This window comes from Coptis chinensis, chromosome 4 (assembly GCF_015680905.1).
Source record: "Coptis chinensis isolate HL-2020 chromosome 4, ASM1568090v1, whole genome shotgun sequence".
Taxonomy (NCBI): Eukaryota; Viridiplantae; Streptophyta; class Magnoliopsida; order Ranunculales; family Ranunculaceae; genus Coptis; species Coptis chinensis.
Genome location: NC_141459.1, coordinates 71,306,504 through 71,321,464, shown reverse-complemented (window position 1 = coordinate 71,321,464; position 14,961 = coordinate 71,306,504). Strand labels below are relative to the sequence as shown.

General features: G+C 38.1%; 1 pseudogene; it reads left to right on the top strand.

The window, feature by feature from the left end:
- The first annotated feature begins 237 nt into the window (after positions 1-237).
- Positions 238-2,744, top strand: LOC147504650 (uncharacterized; annotated as a pseudogene).
- Positions 2,745-14,961: the final 12,217 nt, after the last annotated feature.

The following is a 14,961-nucleotide window of genomic DNA, read 5'->3' as shown; positions in this document are numbered from 1 at the left end:
CTTCCCTTCTTTGGGGAATAACAGTGTTGGACTTGATGAAAGTGTTATGAAATGATAGACTTAACTCCACTGTTAGTAGATGTGCTTAAAAACCAATTACATAATTTAACAAGAACTTTGCTTGGGCGATGGTTATAAAAATATTTACAGCACTACTAGTTATTTTAAGTTAATCATAGACTTGGTAAGCACCTTTTTGTCGATTAATTTTATACCTTGTATATTCGTATAGCAAATATGGAAGGAGGCTGTATTATTCTATATTTAATGGTATATAATGATACTGTGTACATAAAAAAGTGTATTAGATTGTATGTCTCTTAAGTCCTCGAGAAAACCCTTTTCTCTGTCTTGAAATCTTAGGCATGTTGTTTGACTAGGAATGACGCCATCTATTGGACTGATTTTATTGGACTTTTCTATTCATTTTAGCTTACTTACAAAGTTTAGGGAAGTCATTTGGAGGGTTGTATGAATTAGAACTCTGATTAATTAGTTTGCTGGTCACCAACACTTGAGTAGTTAAGTTTCAGCTCAAAAAGCTCAAAAGGGTAAGGAATATTATTTTTTTGTTAGTAGTTAAGCAAGGTATATTATTTTTGTTAAAGTTTCTTGAAATGAAGAAATTTACTTTGAACCTTGACATGAACTTTGGATTTTATCACTTTTAAATAGTTAACCATAAGTTATATCTATTTGGTCTCTTGGCTTTATAATAATGTTCTTCACTCTCTAAAATTTGTGAAGTAAAAGTAACTACTTAATTCTTAGGTCTAAATACGGTTTTAGATACATGTTATTGATTATTTGGGGTCATGAGGATTTGTTTTAAAGTTACTTGCTCTCAAAAAAAAAAAAAAAATCCTTTGTTCATCTTGTTTCATTAACATAATGCTTGTATTTGCAGGTTATGTTGGAGATGACAAGGCAACTACTTCTACGATGGATTCAGATGGATGGTTAAAGACTGGTGACTTATGCTATATAGATTCTGATGGCTTCCTCTACATTGTTGATAGACTAAAGGAATTAATAAAATATAAGGCATACTAGGTACCATTTAACTGTTTAGATTGATCACATTAAGTTAGTATCTATTGATTTATCACATCATAACCAATATTGTGAGACAATTTACAGGTCCCTCTAGCTGAGTCGGAACATCTGCTTCAGTCCCACCCAAAAATTGCTGATGTTGCTCTAATCCCGTATGTGTTTGACAAATTTAACTTTGCTATACTTCTTCTTCTTGCATATGTTAAAATGTTGGGCAACCTTGTAATAAAATAACAATTGACATGCACAGAAGACAAAATATACCTATAAGTAAATGAATTTGATGATCACACTACATTTTCCTTAACAATGTACACGTGGAAACTAGCTCTGTAGAAAATCTGAAGTTTTTGAACTATCAAACAATTTTGTGTTTTGTTTTTGTTGTAAAATTTACTAATTACGAGTTGCAGTCGTGCGTTCGTGCTAATTGATTTTCCATGTTGTTAACCTGCTGCTCATAATTTTCTGATTCACTCTTTTGCATTACTATGATAGGTACCATGTTGAAGAAGCATGGCAGATTCCCATGGCATTTGTTGTGAGAAAACCTGGTAGTAATCTAAGTGCAGCTCAAGTCTTGGAGTTCGTTGCAAAACAGGCATGCTTACTTAAGACAAAGAGATTAATTTTAAATGCTTATCTTGGTTTTTCTTTTATCAGTAATAGTGTATTAAAATCCCTGAATACCATGCATCATCATATGATAAATTATTTTGCTTCTTAGTGCTACGGACATAACTCAATGCAGCTCTGACAAATTTAATTGTGTTTGCTAAAGCTTGGGTTACGTGGTTGGACATTGAAGTGAAAAATTGAGATATAATTCTTACTAGCCAGATTGGAGTAGCCTTCCAATAAGCTCTAGGCTGCTTAATATCATTCACTCTCTATTATCTTTAGTTGAAATATTTGCTATAGCATTTCAAAGTTGTCTCAAACTTGAATGGTTTAATATGCTCCTTTTCATGAATTTTTTTTTGCTAATTTTCTATGATACTTTTGAATCTTTTATCTAGTTTACTGTGTATGTATGTTTTCCTCATTACCACTATTCGACTTTCGTCTTTCCTTAGATCATTCTAGATTTGGTTTTAAATTTTAAGAGATTTCTAGCCTGTAGGTAGCAAACCAGATGAAGGCAAAATTGTAGGAGATCCCTTGTCAAATCTTGGGAAAGGCGGGGGTGCTGTTCTCATGGTTTGCAGGACATGTGGTAAGAGAGGTGATCGCTGGACTGCACAATGCCCTTTCAAGGATCTTGCTCAACCACCAGAAAGCTTTGTCGACAAACCTCCCGCTTCTGAAACCACAGCACCTAGTTCTGGCACATCAAAGGGAGCTTATGTTCCTCCTAGTCAGAGGGCTGGAGCTGACAGGAGTGGACATGATATGAGGATTAGGAATGATGAGAACTCGGTTCGTGTTACCAATCTCTCAGATGACACGCGTGAGCTTGACCTGCAAGATCTCTTCAGCACTTTTGGTCCTGTGAGCCGTGTTTACATTGCTTACGACTAGAAAACTGGCATGAGCAAAGGCTTTGGTTTTGTCAACTTTGTACACAAAGGTGACACCGAGAAGGCTATTGCAAAGCTTAATGGTTATGGTTATGACAACCTCATCCTTAGAGTAGAGTGGGCTGTGGCAAGAACAAACTAGATTGTTAGTTGCTCCTTTTCTGAGTCAGTATGTGGTCTGATAGTAACTGTTTTTTTTTATATGTATGACACTATCAAGTTTTTATATCTTATATTGATGACTATATTTTTATAATAATATTTAATTGATTGGTAGCTTTGTATTTTGTTATTCATTTGTTGATTAAGTTTGTGGAATGTGATCTTTATATCATATTTGATAGGACTAGATGTGCATGGTGGACATTATTTGACCCGGGATTTTTTTTTTTTTTTTTTTTTTTGGCTACAATTTACTAATGGATATTTCCGTTACAAACAATAGTTAGTAAATAGCATATCCGTTAGAAATGACAAATTTAATCGGGCCACCTAACAGTTGGCTATCTGTTACAAAGAATTTTAATAACGGATATAACCGTTACTAAAATTGTTATCAGTAACGGTTATATCCGTTAGTGATTTTGGCCTAAGTGACAGTAACACCCCAGAGCTAACGGATATAACCGTTAGTAAAAATATAAGTAACGGATATAACTGTTAGTAAACGCCTTTTCTGGTGTAGTGCCTCTCCTATAAATTCTCAATAGTTTAGTTAGTTTAGTTTAGCATTAGAATCTACGATATCTATAATCATAGTTTTTAATCACTCAAACCCCCTTTCCAGTCCTGTCCTTCACATAACATACACTTAAAAGTGGAACGATACCCTACTCATCCTTTACTTATTGAGGGATAATTAGGTTTTGATACGCTTCTATTTTGTTCAACGACTATCATCTATCTACATCATCCATATACCATCTCAACATGCAAAAAAGGAGCAAATGTCAAATGGCGCCGCTGCCGTTTTAAGTTGTTTATGTTTAACGTTTTCTTTCAAGATTAGAACATTGGATCTTAAACTAATTTTAGCTGCATCATCCATCCTTTTGAAAAAGAGAAGCTTGAAGGACATCTAGAAGACATGATCTACCATCCAAGTTAGTCGAATCTTCATTCTTAGTATAATTGCATCATCGGGTTAGTATTATTGCTTTCTAGTATAATTGCATCGTAGTTTAGTATTATTGCTTTCTAGTATAATTGCATTTAGGACCTTTTCAACAATTGAAGTTGTAAGCCAACACAACAAAACATCAAACTCTAGTGTTTCTTGTTTGAATCTTGACAAACGGACTATCGCCGTGCGTGGGCGGTACTTAAGCAATCCAAGTGATTAACCATAACCCTAGAAGAGATGACTTTTAGACAACGAGTGAGATACTAGCTGCAAAGCCCAACCCAGTTGAAGGAAAAGTAGTTTTGCATATTAGTATAATTAAGAATAGTTGCATATTAGTTTAATTGCATTCAAGCATAGTAGAATAGTGTTCGCCATTTTTCGCATAGCATTTTCTAGTGTATGCCCCGTCGTCCATATCGTCGTCCTAAGAGAACACAACAAAGGGACAAGGTTCAACAACCGATTCACAAGAATACTAAACAAGATTGATACAATGGCCGCGACGCATGATGGAGGTGTTGTGGACTGAATAATCCCCGAAGCTATCCCACCCATGCAAGCACAAAGGAAGAAGAAGTTGAGCGACTTCTATTCGCCAATCATTGGAGACCCACCCAAAGAAGATGTTTTTTTCCCGAGACAATCTAACCAGTTTGAACTTAGAGCATTAGTAATCTCTATGCTTCCAAAGTTCAATGGTTCAGATAATGTTCAGCCGTATGTTCACATGAACAAATTTCTATCAGTCCTCAAAACTTTCAAGAACCAGAATATCAAAGATGAGAGTATCAAGTTGATTCTTTTTCCGCTCTCACTCGAAGGTAAAGCCTCCGAATGGTTAACTGCATAGCCAATCAATTCAATAGACAACTGGGAGAAGTTGAGAACGAAGTTTATGAACAAGTTTTACCCACCCCGGAAGACTAATGCCATGCAGCAAGCTATCATCAATTTCAAAGGAAAAGCGACTGAAGAATATCATTATAGTTGGGAGCGATTCAACAATCTGCTAGTCTCGTGTCCACATCATGGATACGACAAGAGCACACTGGCTCATTTTTTCTATTGAGGACTCTCGATGATGAACAACAAGCGTGATGATACTGATCAATGCACAAAGACAAGTTTACATCAATGGATAGAGAGAAAGCTTACAACTTTCTCGAGAATTTAGCTGAAGAAACACAATAATGGACTACTAGCAACGAAGATGTAGCTAGAATGGAGGGGGAGCCAAAGTAATTTGGTTACCAAGCACATGAACAATCAGATCAAGAATTGAAGTCTACATTGGCAAGTCTAGCCACCAGCATTGAAACTCTGAGTGAGAAATTCAACCAGTTCTCCATGAATCCATCCAAGATCAACAAGTCTCAAGCTGAATCTCTCCCAGTCATGCAAGCTAGCCGATACTGTGAAGTCTGTTCAGACACTTCTCATGCAACTCTAGAATGTCCTGGTTACTATCAATATGTATCAGTTGGAGAGTATAATATGAACTCATTTTAGAGGCCCAACCAAGGTGGTAATAACTTTCAAGGCAATTATTGGAGACAGAACGCTGTACCCTCAGGTTCTCAAGATCAAAGTTATATTCTATAGACAAGTCAAGCTTCATAGTTGGTTCCTCAACAACAATTATACTCTCAGCAAAATTCCAATACAAGTGGAGAGTTAATGCCTGATCCTATGAGAAATTATGTCGCACTTGCCAACTTGGAGAATGCTATTACTTTGTTATCACAGAAATATCAGCAGTTTGAAAGTGTTCTAGAGCTTCTTGCATAGTCTCAGCTCAATCTCCAGCAATCTCAAGCAAGTCAATATTCTAGAATGGAGTCTTTAGAGGCTAAGGTCGACCAACTCACTACTGCTTTGTCTGTAAAGACACAAGCCACTCAACCTAGCTTATTGGAACCAATATCGAGGAGTGAAGATGTATGCCACATTGGGACAACTTCTAGTACTGATCACCTCCATGATCATGTCAGCTCAGTTACTACTCTCATATCAGGATTGAAGATAGACAACAAGGTTGACTTACCTTCTCATGATGACATTGCTACAGAGCAATCAATCAAGATTTCAAATGAAGTTTAAAAAGAAGTGGGAGAAATCCTTTCCACTCCCATTTGTCAAGATAACCAAGACAAGATATGCAAGATCGCCAAAGAGAAAGAAGAGCAAACACATGCTGATGTGTTTGTACCAAAGGGACCTTTTCCTATGCTTTTTGCTCAAAGCAAAAAGGACAAGCAATTTTTAGAGATAAAGGAGGCATTTGAGAAAGATAAAATCAATATCCCCTTTCTCACAGCCATCAAACAGTTGCCATCATATGCCAAATTCCTAAAGGATGCATGCAACATAAAGAGAAGTACTCATGTTCCAAAGCGAGCGTTTCTAGCTGGACAAACAACATCTACTATCTATCAGCAAGCTCAAAGATCCAGGAAGTCCTACAATATCATGCAAGATAGGAGAAAAATTCACAGGTAATGCTCTTTTAGACCTTGGTGCTAGCGTTAATCTCTTGCCATATCATGTGTACCAAGCATTGGGCCTGGAGAACCTAAAGCCTACAAAAGTCAAATTGAAGTTGGCTGACCATTTTACCAAGATTCCCAGAGGCATAGTTGAGGATGTTCTTGTTCAAATAGCCGATTTCTACTACCCAGTAGATTTCATTGTGATAGACACCTAGGAGGCCTTTGATAAAATACCAATTATTCTAGGCCGACCTTTCCTCGCTACCGCAAAAACTTTGATAAATTGTCACAACGGTGAAATGAAGATCAACTTTGGTAAGATGTCCATGGACATAAATATCTTTCACCTGTTGCAAAAGGATTGTGATGACACCGAAGGTGGAGAGGTGTACTTCCTTGATAGCATGATACAAGAATTCTGCCCATTCGAAGATACAATTGAGAGTGCTCAATTTACAGAAAACTCTGATGAACCTGAGAACCCAACCACAGAAGCGTTGCTAGCCATGTTTTTGAAATCTCTCCAGAAAATTTAGGATTTAAGTGAGCATAATGGAAAATTGGCAGAGAGAGTATCATATCTTGAGAAGATGAACTCTACATTTATGGATGAACAACATACTTCTACCCAGAAAAATCAGTTGCTAGATAATCGGCTTTTAAAAAGTTTTGGAAAAACAAATGAATCTAGAAACCAAAATGAGTCTTCCGGGCGTAGAAAGTAGACCATATTGATAAGAAGCATTGCATTGTTGAAGCTTCCTCTACACCATCATTATCTGAACGAGAGAGTATGTGAACCGATCTACCACCCACCTTGGCGTAGTCGGCCCGGATATCTATTATCATTACTGTGGTGGTAAAGGGCACATCGATACTATTGTCTGTTAAAAGAAAGATTTTTGTCAATCTTCTACACGAGGAACCACAAGGCCTATCACACAATCATCGACCTAAAATAGTTCAAGGTAGAGAAGCAACTTCACCAACAATCTTTCCAAAGATATCAAGGAGTATTTTTGATTTACCCTACAAGGTGAGACCTCCTCATCCTCCAAACATTCGGCGATTTTGGGTAAGAAAATCTGATATCCTCACTCCAAATTAATAATACATGATATAATATATAGTCTAAGGGATCTGACTTAAAAAGACCTAAAAAAAACTTGGTAAAAGGAAATGTCCTTATTTTTTGGATTAATTTTGATTTGGACTAATTATACATTATTTTCTCTATTTTTGTGAGCTTAACCTTTATTTGATAGAGAAAGAATCATGTAATTCGGCATCAATGGTAACATCTTCCCTTTTTCTCATTCATTTCATTTACTTAATTTCTATACATTGAGGACAATGCATATGTTAAGTTAGGGGAGGGTGTACTTGAGAAATGAATTTCAAAAATTAGTTTTCAAAAACAAAAATATTTTTGTTTCTATATCAGCAACATGAGAAAAATGAATTTTAATGATGAATCTGGGATATAGATTCAATACTGCTTAGTGTTGAGTTTGATAGATAGTTGATATTATTGATTTCATTACCACTTAGACTATTTATTATGCTCGGACATAGTTCTTGTAGATAGAATTCTTTATCAAGGCACCACCATAGTACTTGGTCAATTTTGTGTACTTTTGCTAGAAGAGAGATTTAACTCCTAGTAAACTAGAAGTAGATTTTTTAGACTTAGCTCGTGAGACTTGAGCTTTATACCCATTTTTTGAAGAGTTCTTATGAAAAATCTGAGTCTTGGTGACTCAACATCTTTCAGTTCTTTATACTGTTGTAATATAGTCTCATTATTCGTTGATTTGGTTAATCACGAAGTGACATCAATTGGGGAGATAGCCATTAGGTCTTGTAGTCTATTCAAAAAGATGTATCATCATACCGATAAGTCAAGTAGTAGACCCATTCAGCCTTTATCCCACCTAGTAGGACCATCATGTTAAACCTTTTTGACCCTTATCATAAGCCATTTTCTTTCAAAACTATTTACCCTTTATCCAACTCTAGACAAGGAGTATAGCCAAAATCTTTATCAGCCATACCCATATGTTTCTGAGAATACGAGGGGAACAAGGAGGAAGAATATTACAACGAAATATCAGAGAGATACAATGAAGACCATCATTCTGTTCAAAGAAGCTAGTGGAAAACAAGCATATCCAAAGACTAATCAAGGATATACCACTGAGCTTAAAAAAAGAAAAAAAAAGTGAATAGAATGGATGGAAAAGCTAAGACAAAGGAAGAATTTTCTCTCTCGCAATACGTAATTTGAAGAAATCTTCCAAAGAATGAAACAAAACCCTTAGTGTTTCGAAATAACCTTTGAATCCTTTTTACCTTTCCTTCATAAACCAATACCCAAGCCAAGTTACAACCCATGACTTATCACTACAGTATGGTACGAAGTCTAGAATAGGTGAGAGGATGATAAAGTGAAGGACCCGACACTTCATATGTGATTGACATTCTTTCCATGAGACCACTGTCATCTAGAAGTCTATTTTTCAAGGTAGTATGTGGGATGTTCGTATTCATTATTTTTTTCCCCACATACATGAGGTAAAATAGTATACCATCTTCTGAGAGATTTTTTTTTTTTGAGAGTATGATCGGTGAGGATTGAAAGTCGAGATTATCTGTCTAAAGGTAAACTAGGGATTCCATTTCTTGAATAGGAGAGTATAGGAGATTGACTAAGTACACACATAAGCCTTGATTGAGAATTTTGTCAATTTTTACTATCTCCCATCATAATCTATGAGTCTTTACAACAATTTAGTTAGCAATAGAGACCGTCTGTTGGAGTAAGCACTAAGTAGGTAAGGAATTTCTCTCTCTGAAAAAAAATACTATCATTTTTTAACATGCTATTGAGTGATTTTTGTGGGTATATCACATAAAAACCCTCACGAGACTATAACTCGTCTTTTTTGGGGAACTTAAAGGTTTAAAGCCTTGTTGCATATGGTAAATGCAATCGCGATGCCTGCGAAAGTGAGTTAGGATTTTACTTTTGTTATTAGGATGTGATTTTGATCACTTATCTCTTTTTATTTTATTTGCTAAGAGACTAGCAAAAGGCTAGTTGGGAGTTGTGATAAGTGCTCAAAAAGTGCATTTTAACCCTTGATTATACCTTTTGTTTAGCCATCTTAGTGGACTAACAGTGCTTGTAAGTCATGTTTTATGATTTTACAGGTAAAAAAGAGAGTTTTGTAGAATATTAGAGAAAAAGAGGTAAAATGGAGCAATTCAGAGCATTAACGATCACATGGGAAGCCCGTGGACAATCATGGAGAAGGCCAAGGAATTGAAGCTATGAAAGATGTGACTTGGACCTATTTTAAAGTCTATTTGGAAGCCCAAGGCAAAAGGATTCGTTGCTTGGACCAAAGCCTGCAAAAGAGGAAAGAATGATGGAGCAAAAGAGGAAAAATAGACTCTCGCTTCTGAGACGCGAGGATCGTGCGTCCAGACGCGAGTCCCAACACTGTAGCCACTTCCTTCTCAGTTTTGGAGACGAAGTTGGACTCTAAAAGAAGTTGATTTGTATTAAGAAACAAATGGCGGTTTAGAGTGCTTCTAGAACTCATTGTAACCCATATAAATAGAGGACCTAAGTGCCTCATGTAATTGGCCAATTCACTTATACTCTTGTCTCCAGAACTTGAGGAAGAGAGAGATTAATAATAAAAGATTTGGTTTTAACTAGTCGAGTCTTAATAAATTAGTCTTTCTAGTCTTATGTTCTTCGACTCTTCTTCTTCTCGTTCTTCGTGTTCTTCTTTCTTTATGGAAGGCTAATCTTCTCCTTCAAGCGAGAAGATGAAGCCGGTGCTTACGGTTCGTTGATTCTTTTGGTTCATGATATTCTCCAATTAGGTTAGTTCTTTATGTTTTTAGTTATTAGTTCCATTCCCTGGACCAGGGGATGGAAGTATAGATTAAGGTTATTATTTATTGCGATCGAATATTATGCTAGTTTAGGGTTTTATTTGTTGCAATTGAATGTTTGCTAGTGACATGCTTTTATTTATTGCAATTGAATATAATGCTAGAATAGGGTTTTATTTATTGTAATTGAATATTATACTATTATTCTCTACTTTTCTTCTAGTTGTGTAGTGTTTTAGAGTAAGGGAAGTATTCTTTGTGTTTGCCTTAGATGGTGATTCATTGATTAGCCGCCCAAGCTCATATAAAAGGAAAGAAGATATTAATAGCATAAACATAGGAACAACCTTAAGTAGAGTTATTCGTTAATGATGTTTCGTCCAAGAAGGCATCGACACTCGCTCGATTGCCTAATTATAGTCTACTTATGAGAACAACCATGAAGCAAAAGGTCACAGATCAAAGGTATCAGTGGATTCTAATCTCTTGAATTCCCTCTCCTATAAATTCTCAATAGTTTAGTTAGTTTAGTTTAGCATTAGAATCTATAATATCTATAATCATAGTTTTTAATCCCTCAAACCCCCTTTCCAGTCCTGTCCTTCACATAACATACACTTAAAAGTGGAACGATACCCTACTCATCCTTTACTTATTTAGGGATAATTAGGTTTTGATACGCTTCTATTTTGTTCAACGACTATCATCTATCTACATCATCCATATACCATCTCAACATGCAAAAAAGGAGCAAATATCAAACACCACATTGAGTTCACCCCAAGAACCTCTCAGAAGGGTTAGGTTGTTGTTGATTTCTTAGCAGATTTCCCAGTTGATAACCTGAACTAGGAAGCATAAGACAACGTCCTAACCTCTAAACAACTAGACCCGTCGGTATGGTCACTTTTTGTGGATGGAGCTAGCAACCCAGGGGACCCTAGGTAGTGGAGTCGGAGTAGTCCTAATGTCAATCACCAGATGGCTCCATGGTGGAAAAGTCAGTTCGCATCGATTTTGCGACTTCCAACAATGAGGTGGAGGAGTGAAAGCCCGATCATGGGACTCTGTATGTATGGCGCTAGAGCTCGATGTTTAGGAGCTCAAGGTCTTTAGCGATTCATAATTGGTCATTCGCCAGGTCACCCATGAGTACAACCAATGAAGGTAACCTCTCTAAGTACCTTCAAGTTGTAGATCAGTTAATACCGTCTTTCAAAAAAGTCACCATACAACATTTCCTATGATAAGAGAATTGTCACGCTGACAGCATGGCGTACCTAGCAACCCAAACACCGAAGTATGCCCACTCTGTGACCCTAGGAAACTACTAATCGAAGTAGTCGACCGACCTGCTTACAAAACTGAGCACATCCTAGAAGTTACCGACCTATGCCCACTTTCTAACACTCAGATGAGTCAAACATGGATGCAACCTATCATAGATTATATCCAGCTCGGCAAAGCACCAGCAAATCCTACAAAGGCGGACATGTTCAATATCGGTCGGTCATTCTTGCCTAGTAAACGACAAACTTTTCAGAAAATCCGCCGAGGACCCCATTAGAGGTGTATAAGCCCGAGCGGGGTCAAACAATTTTCATAGAAATACATGAGGGAGAATGCGGAAACCACACAGGAGGTCACTCTCTAGCTCACAAAGCGATCTCACAAGGATACTTCTAGCCACAAATGCAGATCGATGCCAAGAAATATGTAGTCAAATGCATTAAGTGCCAAACATTTTTGCCACAACATCATTCAAATTTAGCTCGTGAACTGATCAACATTGCCGATACTTGGCCATTTCACATGTGGGGCTTGGACATCATGGGTCCATTCATTCCACAGAAAAGCACAGTCTTTTAGTTCATCTTAGCTACAACAAACTACTTCACCAAATGGTTGGAAGCAATTCTCTTGGCTCATGTCAAAGAGTCTAATGTCAAAAACTTCATTTGGACCAATTACCAGATTTTGGCCTCCCCCACACATTGGTGATGAACAATGGCTCTCAGTTCAAGGGAAAAACAGTCAAAGAATTTTTGGCCAAATGGAAGATCGTTCACGCATTCTCCACTCCCTAGTACGCTTAGAGCAACGATCAAGCATAAGCTAGTAACAAAGCAATTCTGGAAAACTTGAAAAAGAAGATCGAAAAGAACAAAAGCCAGTGGCCAATGCAGCTAGAAATCATCCTATGGGCTCATAGAACGACAGCTCGTTCTAGTACAGGCGAGTCACCATTCTCACTATACTACGGTACTGAGGCCATCATCCCTACTGAACTGACAATTACAACGACTCGATCTGAGATCATCGAATCTGGACAGAACGACTCCATTATTGCTATTGAAGTCGACTTACTTGAAGAACGATGCGACCTAGCAGCCATTCGAGTGGCATCCTACCAACAAACTTTGAGGAAGACATACAACAAGCAAGTTAACCCTAGCAGTTTCCAACCAGGCGACCTAGTCTTTAAAAAGACTAAGGATGACTCGAAACTGGCACTAACATGGGAAGGCCCTTATATAGTGAAACGAGTCATTGGCAATGGAGCATATTGGATCAAAACCCAAGATGGACAGCCATTTCCACGTCCTTGGAATACTTTCTTGTTAAAGAAATATTATCTATAAAAATTCCATTTCCATGAGTCTTACTCTTAGCATTTATACACATTATTGTCATTTTGCATCAAGCATTGCCATCTTTTAGTGTTGTCAAGTCAACACACGCGGTTAAGTTCTCTAAGAAAAGAACGCTCACTCGAACTAAACTACTCTACAAGGCTTAAACGTTCTCCACATTAAAACGCTCACTCGAGCTCAGGGCTACATAGCTCACAGGCTACTTAGCCTTAACACTTCTTGCTAGTTGGAGACCTATACTTCTAGGGTCAACTAAGTGCAGAACACTCTCTAAGAGCAAAACATTCAAACGAACTTAAACGCTCTCCAGAGCTCAAACATTCTAGACGATCAAACGCTCACTCGAGCTAAGGGCTGCATAGCTTATACAACTCTCACTAGTTCAAAACCTACACTTCTAGGGTTAACTTAGTGTAGAATGCTCTCTAAGAGCAACACACTTACTTAAGCTACAACTCTCACTCGAGCTCAAAGGCTTCACAACTCCAACACTTTTCACTAATTGAATACATTAGACCTCTAGGGTCAACTAAGTGCAGATCGTTCTCTGGAACAGTCAAAACGCTCTCCTGAGCAGTACACCCAATCGAGCTCAAGCGCTTCAGAGCATCCTACGTCATCCTAGACAATGGGATATGTTCTAGGTCAAATCCCTACGAAAATGTCAAAACAATATGCAACAAGCATTCAGACAAAAGTAGGCTAATACTTTAAAGCAAACATGCATTCCATAGTGCAAATAATGAACCCTAAACATACTTTCGAAAACTAGTTCTTCAAAATAGCCGAAAGGCCACTTATGTGGACACCCCGGTTAAGCTCACGTTATCAATAACACGAACTGCCGGTGTTTCCCGTGGTATCACCTCTTAATGTATCCGGGCCACCTCTTAAAAGCAAACTAGCCAGGCAAGCCTAGGATACCAGTTTTATTGTTTTACAACCACTTACAAATCTTAAATTAGAGAGAAGTATTCAAAACCTCACAACTTACACAAAGGAAGAAGAAATATAGAAGCAATGGTCAGGCACCAGGAGTAACATGCTTATCATCAGCAGGCATGTCAGCTCGCTAAGTAGGAACAGTACTGGTAGATGGAGCGTTACTAGCATCTCTAGGTACGACAAGCACACTCGTACCTAGAGCCCCATGTTCAAGCTCATCTTTCAATTCAAAGTACGTATCCTCTAGTAACGCATAATCTTGGCACACCTATTCATATGCCTGATGAGCCTTTCGTGCAACCGACTTGTAGTGTTTGGCGTACTCAATTACTGCACCCAGTCTTTCCTACAAGTCACGCAACAAACTGACCATCGACGACCTCCCAGATACAGTGTCCTGATGCATTTTCCTCAAATCCTCCAGTTCCTTCTTGTCAGCCTCTCGAGCGAGCTGTAAGCTCAACAATTCATTATTTATCTTGCCCACATTACTTTCCTCAGATTCCATAAACTGGGTCGTCTACTTTAATTTCTGATACCCAGCAAGGAACTACAAAAAGAAACATCAATGTTACTCTCGCTAATAAGACAGAAAGGGACCAGAGAAGATTAAAAGCTTACCAAACAGCAAGCCTTATCCATGGTCTCCAAAGTCTTGTCCAAATCTTGGCCTTCCAACTCTTCCTTATCATCGTCCAAGACAATCCTTTCCAAAAAACAATTAGCTATGGGTGTCGACCCGAAGCTGCAGTCAGATCGTTTCACTGCACGCTTCTTCCCCGTCTTCCCAGTATAGACAAAGTCGCTTCCCAGGTCGCCACCCCGCCTCCCCAACGAACCAGTTTCAGAACTTTCTCCAGCGGCAATTTTTCCCTTGCTCGCCACACCATGGTTGTGAGCACTCAGGTCAACCCCACTCTTAGAACTCGAGCACCTTAACACCACACCTCCAGTTCTCTTGCGCGAACCAGAACTAGAGTGACCCACAGTTTTTGCCCGCGGCTCTCGAGTTAGAAGCGATATCCTTCCGCTTACCTAGATTAGCCCTACGATGCGGCAAAAAATCGATGTCATCCAAAACAAGGGGAGAGCCTTCCCTCACCCTACCCGTTGGAGAGACCGAAATTCCATCATCATCACCAGTTAGCCTAGCCATCCTACACTCCACTAACAACACAAATTTCAGCAAAATAAGAGAAAGGAAAAGAACTTGGAATCTAACTTGAAGCACTCTAGAAATTTTGGAAGAGATTGGGAAAATA